Raw genomic sequence first — 15,156 nt, 5'->3', positions numbered from 1 at the left:
TACAAAACTATAAAATTGCAAGTTTTTGTAAGGTATCCAAGGTAGCGTGGCCGAGCGGTCTAAGGCGCTGGATTAAGGCTCCAGTCTCTTCGGGGGTGTGGGTTCGAATCCCACCGCTGTCAATTAGATTACCTTTTGGTGCATGAGATGAGTGCATAAATGTAAAATATTGATTCTTGGGAAAGAATCGTATGTCATGGCTCATTTCACAGCAGCTACAATCGCATTAAGTCTAGTCTGTATTCCAAGTTTACAAAATTATAATTTTGCAATTTTTTGGGAAGATATCCAAGGTAGCGTGGCCGAGCGGTCTAAGGCGCTGGATTAAGGCTCCAGTCTCTTTGGAGGCGTGGGTTCGAATCCCACCGCTGCCAATTATATTCCCTTTTGGTGCATCAGACGAGTGCATGAACGAAAAATATTGGATCTTGTGAAAGAATCGTATTTCATGCTCATTTCACAATAGCCACAACTAGATTAAGTCAACAGTATGTTTTCTTACATTACCAACGAATAAGCTTGCAACTCCTTTTAAAGAAAACCTAGGTTAAAAAAAAAAGGTTAAAGCACTGAGTAGAGTTTGTGAAAACTTTTTACCTCTCACTGTCAAGTGAGGTGTTCGCATGTTCCTAGGTATGATTGTTTGGTGATACTTGTGGAGTGGTTCATCTTTAATGTAGGTAATGCTCATCCACACTAAAAATAATTTTGGCAGTGGTGGGATTCAAAAGCACACCTCAAAAGAAACTGGAGCCTATAACCAGCACTTTAGACCAGTCGGCCACACTACCCACAAACTGGTTGTTTAGACATTTACAGAATTGATAGATTTGGTTCGAATCCCACTGCTGCCAAATAGATTCCCTTTTTGTGCTTCAGACGAGTGCACAAACAAAAACAGTAGCCACAACTAGTTTAGTCAACAGTATGTTTTCAAACATTACCAAACAATAAGCTTGCAACTCCTCTTAAAGAAAACCCAGGTTACAAAAGCTTAAAGCACTGTGTAGAGTTTGTGAAATTGTCTTACCTCTCACTGTCAAGTGAGGTGTTCAAATGTTCCTATGTATGATTGTTTGGTCATATTTCTGGAGTGGTTTTTATCTGTATTGTAGCATAAGTGACTGCAAGGTAATGCTCATCCACACTAAAAACAGCTTTGGCAGTGGTGGGATTCGAACCCACGCCTCGAAAGAGACTGGAGCCTAAATCCAGCGCCTTAGACCACTCGGCCACACTACCCACGACTTAGTTAAGACATTTACAGAATTGAAAGAAATGTGATCTTTGGAAAGCATCTCATTTCATGGCTCATTTCACAGCAGGAACAACCGCATTATGTCTTGTTGTTATGCCAAGAGTACAAAACTATAAAATTGCAAGTTTTTGAAAGGTATCCAAGGTAGCGTGGCCGAGCGCTCTAAGGTGCTGGATTAAGGCTCCAGTCTCTTCGGGGGCATGGGTTCGAATCCCACAGCTGCCAATTACATTCCCTTTTGGTGCATGAGATGAGTGCATAAATGTAAAATATTGATTCTTGGGAAAGAATCGTATGTCATGGCTCATTTCACAGCAGCTACAATCGCATTAAGTCTAGTCTGTATTCCAAGTTTACAAAATTATAATTTTGCAATTTTTTGGGAAGATATCCAAGGTAGCGTGGCAGAGCGGTCTAAGGTGCTGGATTAAGGCTCCAGTCTCTTCGGAGGCGTGGGTACCGCTGCCAATCATATTCCCTTTTGGTGCATCAGACGAGTGCATGAACGAAAAATATTGGATCTCGTGAAAGAATAGTATTTCATGCTCATTTCACAATAGCCACAACTAGAATAAGTCTACAGTATGTTTTCTTACATTACCAACGAATAAGCTTGCAACTCCTTTTAAAGAAAACCTAGGTTAAAAAAAAAAGGTTAAAGCACTGAGTAGAGTTTGTGAAAACTTTTTACCTCTCACTGTCAAGTGAGGTGTTCGCATGTTCCTAGGTATGATTGTTTGGTGATACTTGTGGAGTGGTTCATCTTTAATGTAGGTAATGCTCATCCACACTAAAAATAATTTTGGCAGTGGTGGGATTCAAAAGCACACCTCAAAAGAAACTGGAGCCTATAACCAGCACTTTAGACCAGTCGGCCACACTACCCACAAACTGGTTGTTTAGACATTTACAGAATTCATAGATTTGGTTCGAATCCCACTGCTGCCAATTAGATTCCCTTTTTGTGCTTCAGACGAGTGCACAAACAAAAACAGTAGCCACAACTAGTTTAGTCAACAGTATGTTTTCAAACATTACCAAACAATAAGCTTGCAACTCCTCTTGAAAATTCAGAAAAAACGGTGCCCTTGGACAAATGAAGATCCCCTGAGTCTGAAGAGACTTTGTCGAAAGACTGAGCGTCTCTGGAAGTCTACTAAACTTGAGGTGCACAGACTTCACCTCAGGGATCTGTTGACTTCTTACAATGAGATGGTAGAAACTGCTAGATCTGATTACATCAGAAAACTGGTAGCAGCAAATAGGAAAAACCCCAAAGTTTTGTTTGACACGATTAATTCTCTCGCGTCTCCTGCTCCTCAAATCACGCCGGTCTTCTGTGAAGCTGACAGCAATGCATTGTTGAGATTTTTCATTGACAAAATTAAATCGATCAAAGAGAAAATCTCTCCCCCTTTGTTGGGAACCCCTACTATCTCTGAGCCCATCTCCTCCTCTTGGTCATCCTTCACTGCTGTATCTTTGGGTGATATTTCAGCACTAGTGAACAAGATGAAACCCTCCTCTTGCTCAGATGACGTCCTTCCTTGTAGGCTTTTTATCAAAGTATTTGATGTAATTGGCCCCTGGGTTACCAATATGGTGAACCTCTCCTTTTCCACAGGGGTTTTTCCCAATGCATTTAAACATGCCATTGTGGAGCCTCTGCTCAAAAAACCAGGCTTAGACCCAACTGACCTCAGTAATTTCAGGCCTATTTCTAAGCTCCCTTTCTTGTCCAAGATCTTGGAGAAGGTGGTGTCCGAGCAGCTGTCTTTGTTCCTGGACCAGAGCGACATCCATGAGAAGTTTCAGTCTGGCTTCCGTAAACATCACTCTACGGAGACAGCTTTATTGAAAGTGTCCAGTGACATCATGATGTCGGCTGACTCTGGTAAATTCACTGTTCTGGTTCTCTTGGATCTGTCGTCAGCCTTTGACACAGTTGATCACCAGATCCTGCTGAGAAGACTAAGGGATGAAGTGGGACTGTCTGGGTCTGTGTTAGAATGGTTCTCATCTTACCTTTCTGGGCGCAGTTTTAGTGTATCTGCCAATCAAATGAGGTCTGAATCGGCAGATCTGTTGTGTGGAGTCCCTCAAGGTTCTGTTCTGGGTCCTTTATTGTTTTTGCTGTACTTGATTCCCCTTGGTAAAATCATTCAGAGATTTCCAGATGTTTCTTATCACATTTTTGCTGATGACATCCAGCTCTACTGCTCTTTTGACCCAACTGAGCCCCAAAGGCTGAACAGCTTAGTCAATTGTTTGCTAGAAATCAAACAATGGCTGAGTGAAAACACTTTACAGCTTAATGTGGACAAAACTGAAACTCTGGTGATTGCTCCTGATGATAAGATTCCAGGGTTGAGTCAGTACTTGGGTGACTTAGGTCAGTCTGTCAAACTGAGCCTGAGAAACCTGGGTGTTGTATTTAATAAAGACATGTCTCTTGTTCAACACTGCAGAAAACTGACCAGAAACTGTTTCCTTCAACTGAGAAAAATCTCTAAACTTAGGAAAATGTTGTCACAACATGATCTGGAGCTTGTAATCCATGCGTTTGTTTCTTCTCTTCTGGACTATTGTAACAGTTTGTTTTCATGTCTTAACAAGAAGGAGCTGTCTCGTCTGCAGTTGATTCAGAACTCTGCAGCGAGAATTCTGACCCGCTCAAGTAGGAGAACTCACATTTCTCCGATCCTTAAAACTCTTCACTGGCTTCCAGTTTCTTTCAGGATCAACTTTAAAATTCTGGTTCTTACTTTCAGATCTATTCATGGTCAGGCTCCTCCTTACATCACTGATCTGATCCAGCCTTACACCCCAGCTCGGTCTCTGAGGTCTGTGGATCAGAATCTACTTATGGTTCCACGCACACGGCTCAGGACCAGAGGAGAGAAATCTTTTCAGGCTGTTGCTCCTAAGCCTTGGAACAATCTTCCTCTCTCTTTGCGCTTGATGGAGTCTACTGACTCCTTTAAGAAACATCTTAAGACGTTTCTATTTGTTCAGGCTTTTCCTTGAATTTCTCGAACTCCTGTGTTGTTCTCGGTGTTGTCTTGATCTTTGAAGTATGTACTGTTTTGAGTATTGTTTTGATTGTTAAAGCGCTTTGTGACCCTGGTCTCGAAAAGCGCTATATAAATAAATATTACTTACTTACTTACTTACTTACTCTTAAAGAAAACCCAGGTTACAAAAGCTTAAAGCACTGTGTAGAGTTTGTGAAATAGTCTTACCTCTCACTGTCAAGTGAGGTGTTCATATGTTCCTATGTATGATTGTTTGGTGATATTTCTGGGGGGTTTTTATCTGTATTGTAGCATAAGTGACTGCAAGGTAATGCTCATCCACACTAAAAACGGCTTTGGCAGTGGTGGGATTCGAACCCACGCCTCGAAAGAGACTGGAGCCTAAATCCAGCGCCTTAGACAACTCGGCCACACTACCCAGAACTTTGTTAAGACATTTACAGAATTGAAAGAAACGTGATCTTTGGAAAGCATCTCATTTCATGGCCACAACTAGTTTAGTCAACAGTATGTTTTCAAACATTACCAAACAATAAGCTTGCAACTCCTCTTAAAGAAAACCCAGGTTACAAAAGCTTAAAGCACTGTGTAGAGTTTGTGAAATAGTCTTACCTCTCACTGTCAAGTGAGGTGTTCATATGTTCCTATGTATGATTGTTTGGTGATATTTCTGGAGTGGTTTTTATCTGTATTGTAGCATAAGTGACTGCAAGGTAATGCTCATCCACACTAAAAACGGCTTTGGCAGTGGTGGGATTCGAACCCACGCCTCGAAAGAGACTGGAGCCTAAATCCAGCGCCTTAGACAACTCGGCCACACTACCCAAGACTTTGTTAAGACATTTACAGAATTGAAAGAAATGTGATCTTTGGAAAGCATCTCATTTCATGGCCACAACTAGTTAAGTCAACAGTATGTTTTCAAACATTACCAAACAATAAGCTTGCAACTCCTCTTAAAGAAAACCCAGGTTACAAAAGCTTAAAGCACTGTGTAGAGTTTGTGAAATAGTCTTACCTCTCACTGTCAAGTGAGGTGTTCATATGTTCCTATGTATGATTGTTTGGTGATATTTCTGGAGTGGTTTTTATCTGTATTGTAGCATAAGTGACTGCAAGGTAATGCTCATCCACACTAAAAACGGCTTTGGCAGTGGTGGGAATCGAACCCACCCCTCGAAAGAGACTGGAGCCTAAATCCAGCGCCTTAGACCACTCGGCCACACTACCCACGACTTAGTTAAGACATTTACAGAATTGAAAGAAATGTGATCTTTGGAAAGCATCTCATTTCATGGCTCATTTCACAGCAGGAACAACCGCATTATGTCTTGTTGTTATGCCAAGAGTACAAAACTATAAAATTGCAAGTTTTTGTAAGGTATCCAAGGTAGCGTGGCCGAGCGGTCTAAGGCGCTGGATTAAGGCTCCAGTCTCTTCGGGGGCGTGGGTTCGAATCCCACCGCTGCCAATTAGATTACCTTTTGGTGCATGAGATGAGTGCATAAATGTAAAATATTGATTCTTGGGAAAGAATCGTATGTCATGGCTCATTTCACAGCAGCTACAATCGCATTAAGTCTAGTCTGTATTCCAAGTTTACAAAATTATAATTTTGCAATTTTTTGGGAAGATATCCAAGGTACCGTGGCCGAGCGGTCTAAGGCGCTGGATTAAGGCTCCAGTCTCTTCGGAGGCATTGGTTCGAATCCCACCGCTGCCAATTATATTCCCTTTTGGTGCATCAGACGAGTGCATGAACGAAAAATATTGGATCTTGCTAAAGAATCGTTTTCATGCTCATTTCACAGTAGCCACAACTAGATTAAGTCTACAGTATGTTTTCTTACATTACCAAAGAATAAGCTTGATACTCCTTTTAAAGAAAACCTAGGTTAAAAAAAAAAGGTTAAAGCACTGAGTAGAGTTTGTGAAAACTTTTTACCTCTCACTGTCAAGTGAGGTGTTCGCATGTTCCTAGGTATGATTGTTTGGTGATACTTGTGGAGTGGTTCATCTTTAATGTAGGTAATGCTCATCCACACTAAAAATAATTTTGGCAGTGGTGGGATTCAAAAGCACACCTCAAAAGAAACTGGAGCCTATAACCAGCACTTTAGACCAGTCAGCCACACTACCCACAAACTGGTTGTTTAGACATTTACAGAATTGATAGATTTGGTTCGAATCCCACTGCTGCCAATTAGATTCCCTTTTTGTGCTTCAGAAGAGTGCACAAACAAAAACAGTAGCCACAACTAGTTTAGTCAACAGTATGTTTTCAAACATTACCAGACAATAAGCTTGCAACTCCTCTTAAAGAAAACCCAGGTTACAAAAGCTTAAAGCACTGTGTAGAGTTTGTGAAATAGTCTTACCTCTCACTGTCAAGTGAGGTGTTCATATGTTCCTATGTATGATTGTTTGGTGATATTTCTGGAGTGGTTTTTATCTGTATTGTAGCATAAGTGACTGCAAGGTAATGCTCATCCACACTAAAAACGGCTTTGGCAGTGGTGGGATTCGAACCCACGCCTCGAAAGAGACTGGAGCCTAAATCCAGCGCCTTAGACCACTCGGCCACACTACCCACGACTTTGTTAAGACATTTACAGAATTGAAAGAAATGTGATCTTTGGAAAGCATCTCATTTCATGGCTCATTTCACAGCAGGAACAACCGCATTATGTCTTGTTGTTATGCCAAGAGTACAAAACTATAAAATTGCAAGTTTTTGTAAGGTATCCAAGGTAGCGTGGCCGAGCGGTCTAAGGCGCTGGATTAAGGCTCCAGTCTCTTCGGGGGCGTGGGTTCGAATCCCACCGCTGCCAATTAGATTACCTTTTGGTGCATGAGATGAGTGCATAAATGTAAAATATTGATTCTTGGGAAAGAATCGTATGACATGGCTCATTTCACAGCAGCTACAATCGCATTAATTCTAGTCTGTATTCCAAGTTTACAAAATTATAATTTTGCAATTTTTTGGGAAGATATCCAAGGTAGCGTGGCCGAGCGGTCTAAGGCGCTGGATTAAGGCTCCAGTCTCTTCGGAGGCGTGGGTTCGAATCCCACTGCTGCCAATTATATTCCCTTTTGGTGCATCAGACGAGTGCATGAACGAAAAATATTGGATCTTGTGAAAGAATCGTTTTCATGCTCATTTCACAGTAGCCACAACTAGATTAAGTCTACAGTATGTTTTCTTACATTACCAACGAATAAGCTTGCAACTCCTTTTAAAGAAAACCTAGGTTAAAAAAAAAGGTTAAAGCACTGAGTAGAGTTTGTGAAAACTTTTTACCTCTCACTGTCAAGTGAGGTGTTCGCATGTTCCTAGGTATGATTGTTTGGTGATACTTGTGGGGTGGTTCATCTTTAATGTAGGTAATGCTCATCCACACTAAAAATAATTTTGGCAGTGGTGGGATTCAAAAGCACACCTCAAAAGAAACTGGAGCCTATAACCAGCACTTTAGACCAGTTGGCCACACTACCCACAAACTGGTTGTTTAGACATTTACAGAATTGATAGATTTGGTTCGAATCCCACTGCTGCCAATTAGATTCCCTTTTTGTGCTTCAGACGAGTGCACAAACAAAAACAGTAGCCACAACTAGTTTAGTCAACAGTATGTTTTCAAACATTACCAGACAATAAGCTTGCAACTCCTCTTAAAGAAAACCCAGGTTACAAAAGCTTAAAGCACTGTGTAGAGTTTGTGAAATAGTCTTACCTCTCACTGTCAAGTGAGGTGTTCATATGTTCCTATGTATGATTGTTTGGTGATATTTCTGGAGTGGTTTTTATCTGTATTGTAGCATAAGTGACTGCAAGGTAATGCTCATCCACACTAAAAACGGCTTTGGCAGTGGTGGGATTCGAACCCACGCCTCGAAAGAGACTGGAGCCTAAATCCAGCGCCTTAGACCACTCGGCCACACTACCCACGACTTTGTTAAGACATTTACAGAATTGAAAGAAATGTGATCTTTGGAAAGCATCTCATTTCATGGCTCATTTCACAGCAGGAACAACCGCATTATGTCTTGTTGTTATGCCAAGAGTACAAAACTATAAAATTGCAAGTTTTTGTAAGGTATCCAAGGTAGCGTGGCCGAGCGGTCTAAGGCGCTGGATTAAGGCTCCAGTCTCTTCGGGGGCGTGGGTTCGAATCCCACCGCTGCCAATTAGATTACCTTTTGGTGCATGAGATGAGTGCATAAATGTAAAATATTGATTCTTGGGAAAGAATCGTATGTCATGGCTCATTTCACAGCAGCTACAATCGCATTAAGTCTAGTCTGTATTCCAAGTTTACAAAATTATAATTTTGCAATTTTTTGGGAAGATATCCAAGGTACCGTGGCCGAGCGGTCTAAGGCGCTGGATTAAGGCTCCAGTCTCTTCGGAGGCATGGGTTCGAATCCCACCGCTGCCAATTATATTCCCTTTTGGTGCATCAGACGAGTGCATGAACGAAAAATATTGGATCTTGTGAAAGAATCGTATTTCATGCTCATTTCACAGTAGCCACAACTAGATTAAGTCTACAGTATGTTTTCTTACATTACCAAAGAATAAGCTTGATACTCCTTTTAAAGAAAACCTAGGTTAAAAAAAAAAGGTTAAAGCACTGAGTAGAGTTTGTGAAAACTTTTTACCTCTCACTGTCAAGTGAGGTGTTCGCATGTTCCTAGGTATGATTGTTTGGTGATACTTGTGGAGTGGTTCATCTTTAATGTAGGTAATGCTCATCCACACTAAAAATAATTTTGGCAGTGGTGGGATTCAAAAGCACACCTCAAAAGAAACTGGAGCCTATAACCAGCACTTTAGACCAGTCAGCCACACTACCCACAAACTGGTTGTTTAGACATTTACAGAATTGATAGATTTGGTTCGAATCCCACTGCTGCCAATTAGATTCCCTTTTTGTGCTTCAGAAGAGTGCACAAACAAAAACAGTAGCCACAACTAGTTTAGTCAACAGTATGTTTTCAAACATTACCAGACAATAAGCTTGCAACTCCTCTTAAAGAAAACCCAGGTTACAAAAGCTTAAAGCACTGTGTAGAGTTTGTGAAATAGTCTTACCTCTCACTGTCAAGTGAGGTGTTCATATGTTCCTATGTATGATTGTTTGGTGATATTTCTGGAGTGGTTTTTATCTGTATTGTAGCATAAGTGACTGCAAGGTAATGCTCATCCACACTAAAAACGGCTTTGGCAGTGGTGGGATTCGAACCCACGCCTCGAAAGAGACTGGAGCCTAAATCCAGCGCCTTAGACCACTCGGCCACACTACCACGACTTTGTTAAGACATTTACAGAATTGAAAGAAATGTGATCTTTGGAAAGCATCTCATTTCATGGCTCATTTCACAGCAGGAACAACCACATTATGTCTTGTTGTTATGCCAAGAGTACAAAACTATAAAATTGCAAGTTTTTGTAAGGTATCCAAGGTAGCGTGGCCGAGCGGTCTAAGGCGCTGGATTAAGGCTCCAGTCTCTTCGGGGGCGTGGGTTCGAATCCCACCGCTGCCAATTAGATTACCTTTTGGTGCATGAGATGAGTGCATAAATGTAAAATATTGATTCTTGGGAAAGAATCGTATGTCATGGCTCATTTCACAGCAGCTACAATCGCATTAAGTCTAGTCTGTATTCCAAGTTTACAAAATTATAATTTTGCAATTTTTTGGGAAGATATCCAAGGTAGCGTGGCCGAGCGGTCTAAGGCGCTGGATTAAGGCTCCAGTCTCTTCGGAGGCGTGGGTTCAAATCCCACCGCTGCCAATTATATTCCCTTTTGGTGCATCAGACGAGTGCATGAACAAAAAATATTGGATCTTGTGAAAGAATCGTTTTCATGCTCATTTCACAGTAGCCACAACTAGATTAAGTCTACAGTATGTTTTCTTACATTACCAACGAATAAGCTTGCAACTCCTTTTAAAGAAAACCTAGGTTAAAAAAAAGAAGGTTAAAGCACTGAGTAGAGTTTGTGAAAACTTTTTACCTCTCACTGTCAAGTGAGGTGTTCGCATGTTCCTAGGTATGATTGTTTGGTGATACTTGTGGAGTGGTTCATCTTTAATGTAGGTAATGCTCATCCACACTAAAAATAATTTTGGCAGTGGTGGGATTCAAAAGCACACCTCAAAAGAAACTGGAGCCTATAACCAGCACTTTAGACCAGTCGGCCACACTACCCACAAACTGGTTGTTTAGACATTTACAGAATTGATAGATTTGGTTCGAATCCCACTGCTGCCAATTAGATTCCCTTTTTGTGCTTCAGACGAGTGCACAAACAAAAACAGTAGCCACAACTAGTTTAGTCAACAGTATGTTTTCAAACATTACCAAACAATAAGCTTGCAACTCCTCTTAAAGAAAACCCAGGTTACAAAAGCTTAAAGCACTGTGTAGGGTTTGTGAAATAGTCTTACCTCTCACTGTCAAGTGAGGTGTTCATATGTTCCTATGTATGATTGTTTGGTGATATTTCTGGAGTGGTTTTTATCTGTATTGTAGCATAAGTGACTGCAAGGTAATGCTCATCCACACTAAAAATGGCCTTGGCAGTGGGGGGATTCGAACCCACGCCTCGAAAGACGCTGGAGCCTAAATCCAGCGCCTTAGACCACTCGGCCACACTACCCACGACTTTGTTAAGACATTTACAGAATTGAAAGAAATGTGATCTTTGGAAAGCATCTCATTTCATGGCCACAACTAGTTTAGTCAACAGTATGTTTTCAAACATTACCAAACAATAAGCTTGCAACTCCTCTTAAAGAAAACCCAGGTTACAAAAGCTTAAAGCACTGTGTAGAGTTTGTGAAATAGTCTTACCTCTTACTGTCAAGTGAGGTGTTCATATGTTCCTATGTATGATTGTTTGGTGATATTTCTGGAGTGGTTTTTATCTGTATTGTAGCATAAGTGACTGCAAGGTAATGCTCATCCACACTAAAACGGCTTTGGCAGTGGTGGGATTCGAACCCACGCCTCGAAAGAGACTGGAGCCTAAATCCAGCGCCTTAGACCACTCGGCCACACTACCCACGACTTTGTTAAGACATTTACAGAATTGAAAGAAATGTGATCTTTGGAAAGCATTTCATGGCTCATTTCACAGCAGGAACAACCGCATTATGTCTTGTTGTTATGCCAAGAGTACAAAACTATAAAATTGCAAGTTTTTGTAAGGTATCCAAGGTAGCGTGGCCGAGCGGTCTAAGGCGCTGGATTAAGGCTCCAGTCTCTTCGGTGGCGTGGGTACGAATCCAACCGCTGCCAATTAGATTACCTTTTGGTGCATGAGATGAGTGCATAAATGTAAAATATTGATTCTTGGGAAAGAATCGTATGTCATGGCTCATTTCACAGCAGCTACAATCGCATTAAGTCTAGTCTGTATTCCAAGTTTACAAAATTATAATTTTGCAATTTTTTGGGAAGATATCCAAGGTAGCGTGGCCGAGCGGTTTAAGGCGCTGGATTAAGGCTCCAGTCTCTTCGGAGGCGTGGGTTCGAATCCCACCGCTGCCAATTATATTCCCTTTTGGTGCATCAGACGAGTGCATGAACAAAAAATATTGGATCTTGTGAAAGAATCGTTTTCATGCTCATTTCACAGTAGCCACAACTAGATTAAGTCTACAGTATGTTTTCTTACATTACCAACGAATAAGCTTGCAACTCCTTTTAAAGAAAACCTAGGTTAAAAAAAAAAGGTTAAAGCACTGAGTAGAGTTTGTGAAAACTTTTTACCTCTCACTGTCAAGTGAGGTGTTCGCATGTTCCTAGGTATGATTGTTTGGTGATACTTGTGGGGTGGTTCATCTTTAATGTAGGTAATGCTCATCCACACTAAAAATAATTTTGGCAGTGGTGGGATTCAAAAGCACACCTCAAAAGAAACTGGAGCCTATAACCAGCACTTTAGACCAGTCGGCCACACTACCCACAAACTGGTTGTTTAGACATTTACAGAATTGATAGATTTGGTTCGAATCCCACTGCTGCCAATTAGATTCCCTTTTTGTGCTTCAGACGAGTGCACAAACAAAAACAGTAGCCACAACTAGTTTAGTCAACAGTATGTTTTCAAACATTACCAGACAATAAGCTTGCAACTCCTCTTAAAGAAAACCCAGGTTACAAAAGCTTAAAGCACTGTGTAGAGTTTGTGAAATAGTCTTACCTCTCACTGTCAAGTGAGGTGTTCATATGTTCCTATGTATGATTGTTTGGTGATATTTCTGGAGTGGTTTTTATCTGTATTGTAGCATAAGTGACTGCAAGGTAATGCTCATCCACACTAAAACGGCTTTGGCAGTGGTGGGATTCGAACCCACGCCTCGAAAGAGACTGGAGCCTAAATCCAGCGCCTTAGACCACTCGGCCACACTACCCACGACTTTGTTAAGACATTTACAGAATTGAAAGAAATGTGATCTTTGGAAAGCATTTCATGGCTCATTTCACAGCAGGAACAACCGCATTATGTCTTGTTGTTATGCCAAGAGTACAAAACTATAAAATTGCAAGTTTTTGTAAGGTATCCAAGGTAGCGTGGCCGAGCGGTCTAAGGCGCTGGATTAAGGCTCCAGTCTCTTCGGGGGCGTGGGTTCGAATAACACCGCTGCCAATTAGATTACCTTTTGGTGCATGAGATGAGTGCATAAATGTAAAATATTGATTCTTGGGAAAGAATCGTATGTCATGGCTCATTTCACAGCAGCTACAATCGCATTAAGTCTAGTCTGTATTCCAAGTTTACAAAATTATAATTTTGCAATTTTTTGGGAAGATATCCAAGGTAGCGTGGCCGAGCGGTCTAAGGCGCTGGATTAAGGCTCCAGTCTCTTCGGAGGCGTGGGTTCGAATCCCACCGCTGCCAATTATATTCCCTTTTGGTGCATCAGACGAGTGCATGAACAAAAAATATTGGATCTTGTGAAAGAATCGTTTTCATGCTCATTTCACAGTAGCCACAACTAGATTAAGTCTACAGTATGTTTTCTTACATTACCAACGAATAAGCTTGCAACTCCTTTTAAAGAAAACCTAGGTTAAAAAAAAAAGGTTAAAGCACTGAGTAGAGTTTGTGAAAACTTTTTACCTCTCACTGTCAAGTGAGGTGTTCGCATGTTCCTAGGTATGATTGTTTGGTGATACTTGTGGGGTGGTTCATCTTTAATGTAGGTAATGCTCATCCACACTAAAAATAATTTTGGCAGTGGTGGGATTCAAAAGCACACCTCAAAAGAAACTGGAGCCTATAACCAGCACTTTAGACCAGTCGGCCACACTACCCACAAACTGGTTGTTTAGACATTTACAGAATTGATAGATTTGGTTCGAATCCCACTGCTGCCAATTAGATTCCCTTTTTGTGCTTCAGACGAGTGCACAAACAAAAACAGTAGCCACAACTAGTTTAGTCAACAGTATGTTTTCAAACATTACCAAACAATAAGCTTGCAACTCCTCTTAAAGAAAACCCAGGTTACAAAAGCTTAAAGCACTGTGTAGAGTTTGTGAAATAGTCTTACCTCTCACTGTCAAGTGAGGTGTTCATATGTTCCTATGTATGATTGTTTGGTGATATTTCTGGAGTGGTTTTTATCTGTATTGTAGCATAAGTGACTGCAAGGTAATGCTCATCCACACTAAAAATGGCCTTGGCAGTGGGGGGATTCGAACCCACGCCTCGAAAGACGCTGGAGCCTAAATCCAGCGCCTTAGACCACTCGGCCACACTACCCACGACTTTGTTAAGACATTTACAGAATTGAAAGAAATGTGATCTTTGGAAAGCATCTCATTTCATGGCCACAACTAGTTTAGTCAACAGTATGTTTTCAAACATTACCAAACAATAAGCTTGCAACTCCTCTTAAAGAAAACCCAGGTTACAAAAGCTTAAAGCACTGTGTAGAGTTTGTGAAATAGTCTTACCTCTCACTGTCAAGTGAGGTGTTCATATGTTCCTATGTATGATTGTTTGGTGATATTTCTGGAGTGGTTTTTATCTGTATTGTAGCATAAGTGACTGCAAGGTAATGCTCATCCACACTAAAAACGGCTTTGGCAGTGGTGGGATTCGAACCCACGCCTCGAAAGAGACTGGAGCCTAAATCCAGCGCCTTAGACCACTCGGCCACACTACCGACGACTTTGTTAAGACATTTACAGAATTGAAAGAAATGTGATCTTTGGAAAGCATCTCATTTCATGGCCACAACTAGTTTAGTCAACAGTATGTTTTCAAACATTACCAAACAATAAGCTTGCAACTCCTCTTAAAGAAAACCCAGGTTACAAAAGCTTAAAGCACTGTGTAGAGTTTGTGAAATAGTCTTACCTCTTACTGTCAAGTGAGGTGTTCATATGTTCCTATGTATGATTGTTTGGTGATATTTCTGGAGTGGTTTTTATCTGTATTGTAGCATAAGTGACTGCAAGGTAATGCTCATCCACACTAAAAACGGCTTTGGCAGTGGTGGGATTCGAACCCACGCCTCGAAAGAGACTGGAGCCTAAATCCAGCGCCTTAGACCACTCGGCCACACTACCACGACTTTGTTAAGACATTTACAGAATTGAAAGAAATGTGATCTTTGGAAAGCATCTCATTTCATGGCTCATTTCACAGCAGGAACAACCGCATTATGTCTTGTTGTTATGCCAAGAGTACAAAACTATAAAATTGCAAGTTTTTGTAAGGTATCCAAGGTAGCGTGGCCGAGCGGTCTAAGGCGCTGGATTAAGGCTCCAGTCTCTTCGGGGGCATGGGTTCGAATCCCACCGCTGCCAATTAGATTACCTTTTGGTGCATGAGAT

The 15,156-nt window shown here is 41.2% G+C and overlaps 26 non-coding genes across 26 annotated transcripts; 13 read left to right on the top strand and 13 right to left on the bottom strand.

Annotated features, from left to right (window-relative positions):
- Positions 1 to 40: 40 nt before the first annotated feature.
- Positions 41 to 122, top strand: trnal-aag (transfer RNA leucine (anticodon AAG)). Its single transcript has one exon. It is a non-coding gene; the product is annotated as a tRNA-Leu (tRNA).
- A 170-nt stretch (positions 123 to 292) lies between these two features.
- On the top strand, positions 293 to 374 carry trnal-aag (transfer RNA leucine (anticodon AAG)). Its single transcript has one exon. It is a non-coding gene; the product is annotated as a tRNA-Leu (tRNA).
- Positions 375 to 1,160: 786 nt separating this feature from the next.
- On the bottom strand, positions 1,161 to 1,242 carry trnal-uag (transfer RNA leucine (anticodon UAG)). The gene has a single exon. It is a non-coding gene; the product is annotated as a tRNA-Leu (tRNA).
- Positions 1,243 to 4,629: 3,387 nt separating this feature from the next.
- trnal-uag (transfer RNA leucine (anticodon UAG)) lies at positions 4,630 to 4,711 on the bottom strand. Its single transcript has one exon. It is a non-coding gene; the product is annotated as a tRNA-Leu (tRNA).
- A 324-nt stretch (positions 4,712 to 5,035) lies between these two features.
- trnal-uag (transfer RNA leucine (anticodon UAG)) lies at positions 5,036 to 5,117 on the bottom strand. Its single transcript has one exon. It is a non-coding gene; the product is annotated as a tRNA-Leu (tRNA).
- Positions 5,118 to 5,441: 324 nt separating this feature from the next.
- Positions 5,442 to 5,523, bottom strand: trnal-uag (transfer RNA leucine (anticodon UAG)). Its single transcript has one exon. It is a non-coding gene; the product is annotated as a tRNA-Leu (tRNA).
- Positions 5,524 to 5,682: 159 nt separating this feature from the next.
- trnal-aag (transfer RNA leucine (anticodon AAG)) lies at positions 5,683 to 5,764 on the top strand. The gene has a single exon. It is a non-coding gene; the product is annotated as a tRNA-Leu (tRNA).
- Positions 5,765 to 6,801: 1,037 nt separating this feature from the next.
- trnal-uag (transfer RNA leucine (anticodon UAG)) lies at positions 6,802 to 6,883 on the bottom strand. The gene has a single exon. It is a non-coding gene; the product is annotated as a tRNA-Leu (tRNA).
- Positions 6,884 to 7,042: 159 nt separating this feature from the next.
- Positions 7,043 to 7,124, top strand: trnal-aag (transfer RNA leucine (anticodon AAG)). Its single transcript has one exon. It is a non-coding gene; the product is annotated as a tRNA-Leu (tRNA).
- A 170-nt stretch (positions 7,125 to 7,294) lies between these two features.
- On the top strand, positions 7,295 to 7,376 carry trnal-aag (transfer RNA leucine (anticodon AAG)). The gene has a single exon. It is a non-coding gene; the product is annotated as a tRNA-Leu (tRNA).
- Positions 7,377 to 8,160: 784 nt separating this feature from the next.
- trnal-uag (transfer RNA leucine (anticodon UAG)) lies at positions 8,161 to 8,242 on the bottom strand. The gene has a single exon. It is a non-coding gene; the product is annotated as a tRNA-Leu (tRNA).
- A 159-nt stretch (positions 8,243 to 8,401) lies between these two features.
- trnal-aag (transfer RNA leucine (anticodon AAG)) lies at positions 8,402 to 8,483 on the top strand. Its single transcript has one exon. It is a non-coding gene; the product is annotated as a tRNA-Leu (tRNA).
- Positions 8,484 to 8,653: 170 nt separating this feature from the next.
- trnal-aag (transfer RNA leucine (anticodon AAG)) lies at positions 8,654 to 8,735 on the top strand. The gene has a single exon. It is a non-coding gene; the product is annotated as a tRNA-Leu (tRNA).
- Positions 8,736 to 9,521: 786 nt separating this feature from the next.
- Positions 9,522 to 9,603, bottom strand: trnal-uag (transfer RNA leucine (anticodon UAG)). Its single transcript has one exon. It is a non-coding gene; the product is annotated as a tRNA-Leu (tRNA).
- Positions 9,604 to 9,761: 158 nt separating this feature from the next.
- Positions 9,762 to 9,843, top strand: trnal-aag (transfer RNA leucine (anticodon AAG)). Its single transcript has one exon. It is a non-coding gene; the product is annotated as a tRNA-Leu (tRNA).
- Positions 9,844 to 10,013: 170 nt separating this feature from the next.
- On the top strand, positions 10,014 to 10,095 carry trnal-aag (transfer RNA leucine (anticodon AAG)). The gene has a single exon. It is a non-coding gene; the product is annotated as a tRNA-Leu (tRNA).
- A 786-nt stretch (positions 10,096 to 10,881) lies between these two features.
- trnal-uag (transfer RNA leucine (anticodon UAG)) lies at positions 10,882 to 10,963 on the bottom strand. Its single transcript has one exon. It is a non-coding gene; the product is annotated as a tRNA-Leu (tRNA).
- Positions 10,964 to 11,286: 323 nt separating this feature from the next.
- trnal-uag (transfer RNA leucine (anticodon UAG)) lies at positions 11,287 to 11,368 on the bottom strand. The gene has a single exon. It is a non-coding gene; the product is annotated as a tRNA-Leu (tRNA).
- Positions 11,369 to 11,774: 406 nt separating this feature from the next.
- trnal-aag (transfer RNA leucine (anticodon AAG)) lies at positions 11,775 to 11,856 on the top strand. The gene has a single exon. It is a non-coding gene; the product is annotated as a tRNA-Leu (tRNA).
- A 784-nt stretch (positions 11,857 to 12,640) lies between these two features.
- On the bottom strand, positions 12,641 to 12,722 carry trnal-uag (transfer RNA leucine (anticodon UAG)). Its single transcript has one exon. It is a non-coding gene; the product is annotated as a tRNA-Leu (tRNA).
- A 154-nt stretch (positions 12,723 to 12,876) lies between these two features.
- Positions 12,877 to 12,958, top strand: trnal-aag (transfer RNA leucine (anticodon AAG)). The gene has a single exon. It is a non-coding gene; the product is annotated as a tRNA-Leu (tRNA).
- Positions 12,959 to 13,128: 170 nt separating this feature from the next.
- On the top strand, positions 13,129 to 13,210 carry trnal-aag (transfer RNA leucine (anticodon AAG)). The gene has a single exon. It is a non-coding gene; the product is annotated as a tRNA-Leu (tRNA).
- A 785-nt stretch (positions 13,211 to 13,995) lies between these two features.
- Positions 13,996 to 14,077, bottom strand: trnal-uag (transfer RNA leucine (anticodon UAG)). Its single transcript has one exon. It is a non-coding gene; the product is annotated as a tRNA-Leu (tRNA).
- Positions 14,078 to 14,401: 324 nt separating this feature from the next.
- trnal-uag (transfer RNA leucine (anticodon UAG)) lies at positions 14,402 to 14,483 on the bottom strand. Its single transcript has one exon. It is a non-coding gene; the product is annotated as a tRNA-Leu (tRNA).
- A 324-nt stretch (positions 14,484 to 14,807) lies between these two features.
- Positions 14,808 to 14,889, bottom strand: trnal-uag (transfer RNA leucine (anticodon UAG)). The gene has a single exon. It is a non-coding gene; the product is annotated as a tRNA-Leu (tRNA).
- A 158-nt stretch (positions 14,890 to 15,047) lies between these two features.
- Positions 15,048 to 15,129, top strand: trnal-aag (transfer RNA leucine (anticodon AAG)). Its single transcript has one exon. It is a non-coding gene; the product is annotated as a tRNA-Leu (tRNA).
- The last annotated feature ends 27 nt before the right edge of the window (positions 15,130 to 15,156 follow it).

Source organism: Callionymus lyra, chromosome 3 (genome assembly GCF_982586985.1).
Source record: "Callionymus lyra chromosome 3, fCalLyr1.hap1.1, whole genome shotgun sequence".
Lineage (NCBI taxonomy): Eukaryota > Metazoa > Chordata > Actinopteri > Syngnathiformes > Callionymidae > Callionymus > Callionymus lyra.
This window is presented reverse-complemented; position numbering and strand designations above follow the sequence as displayed.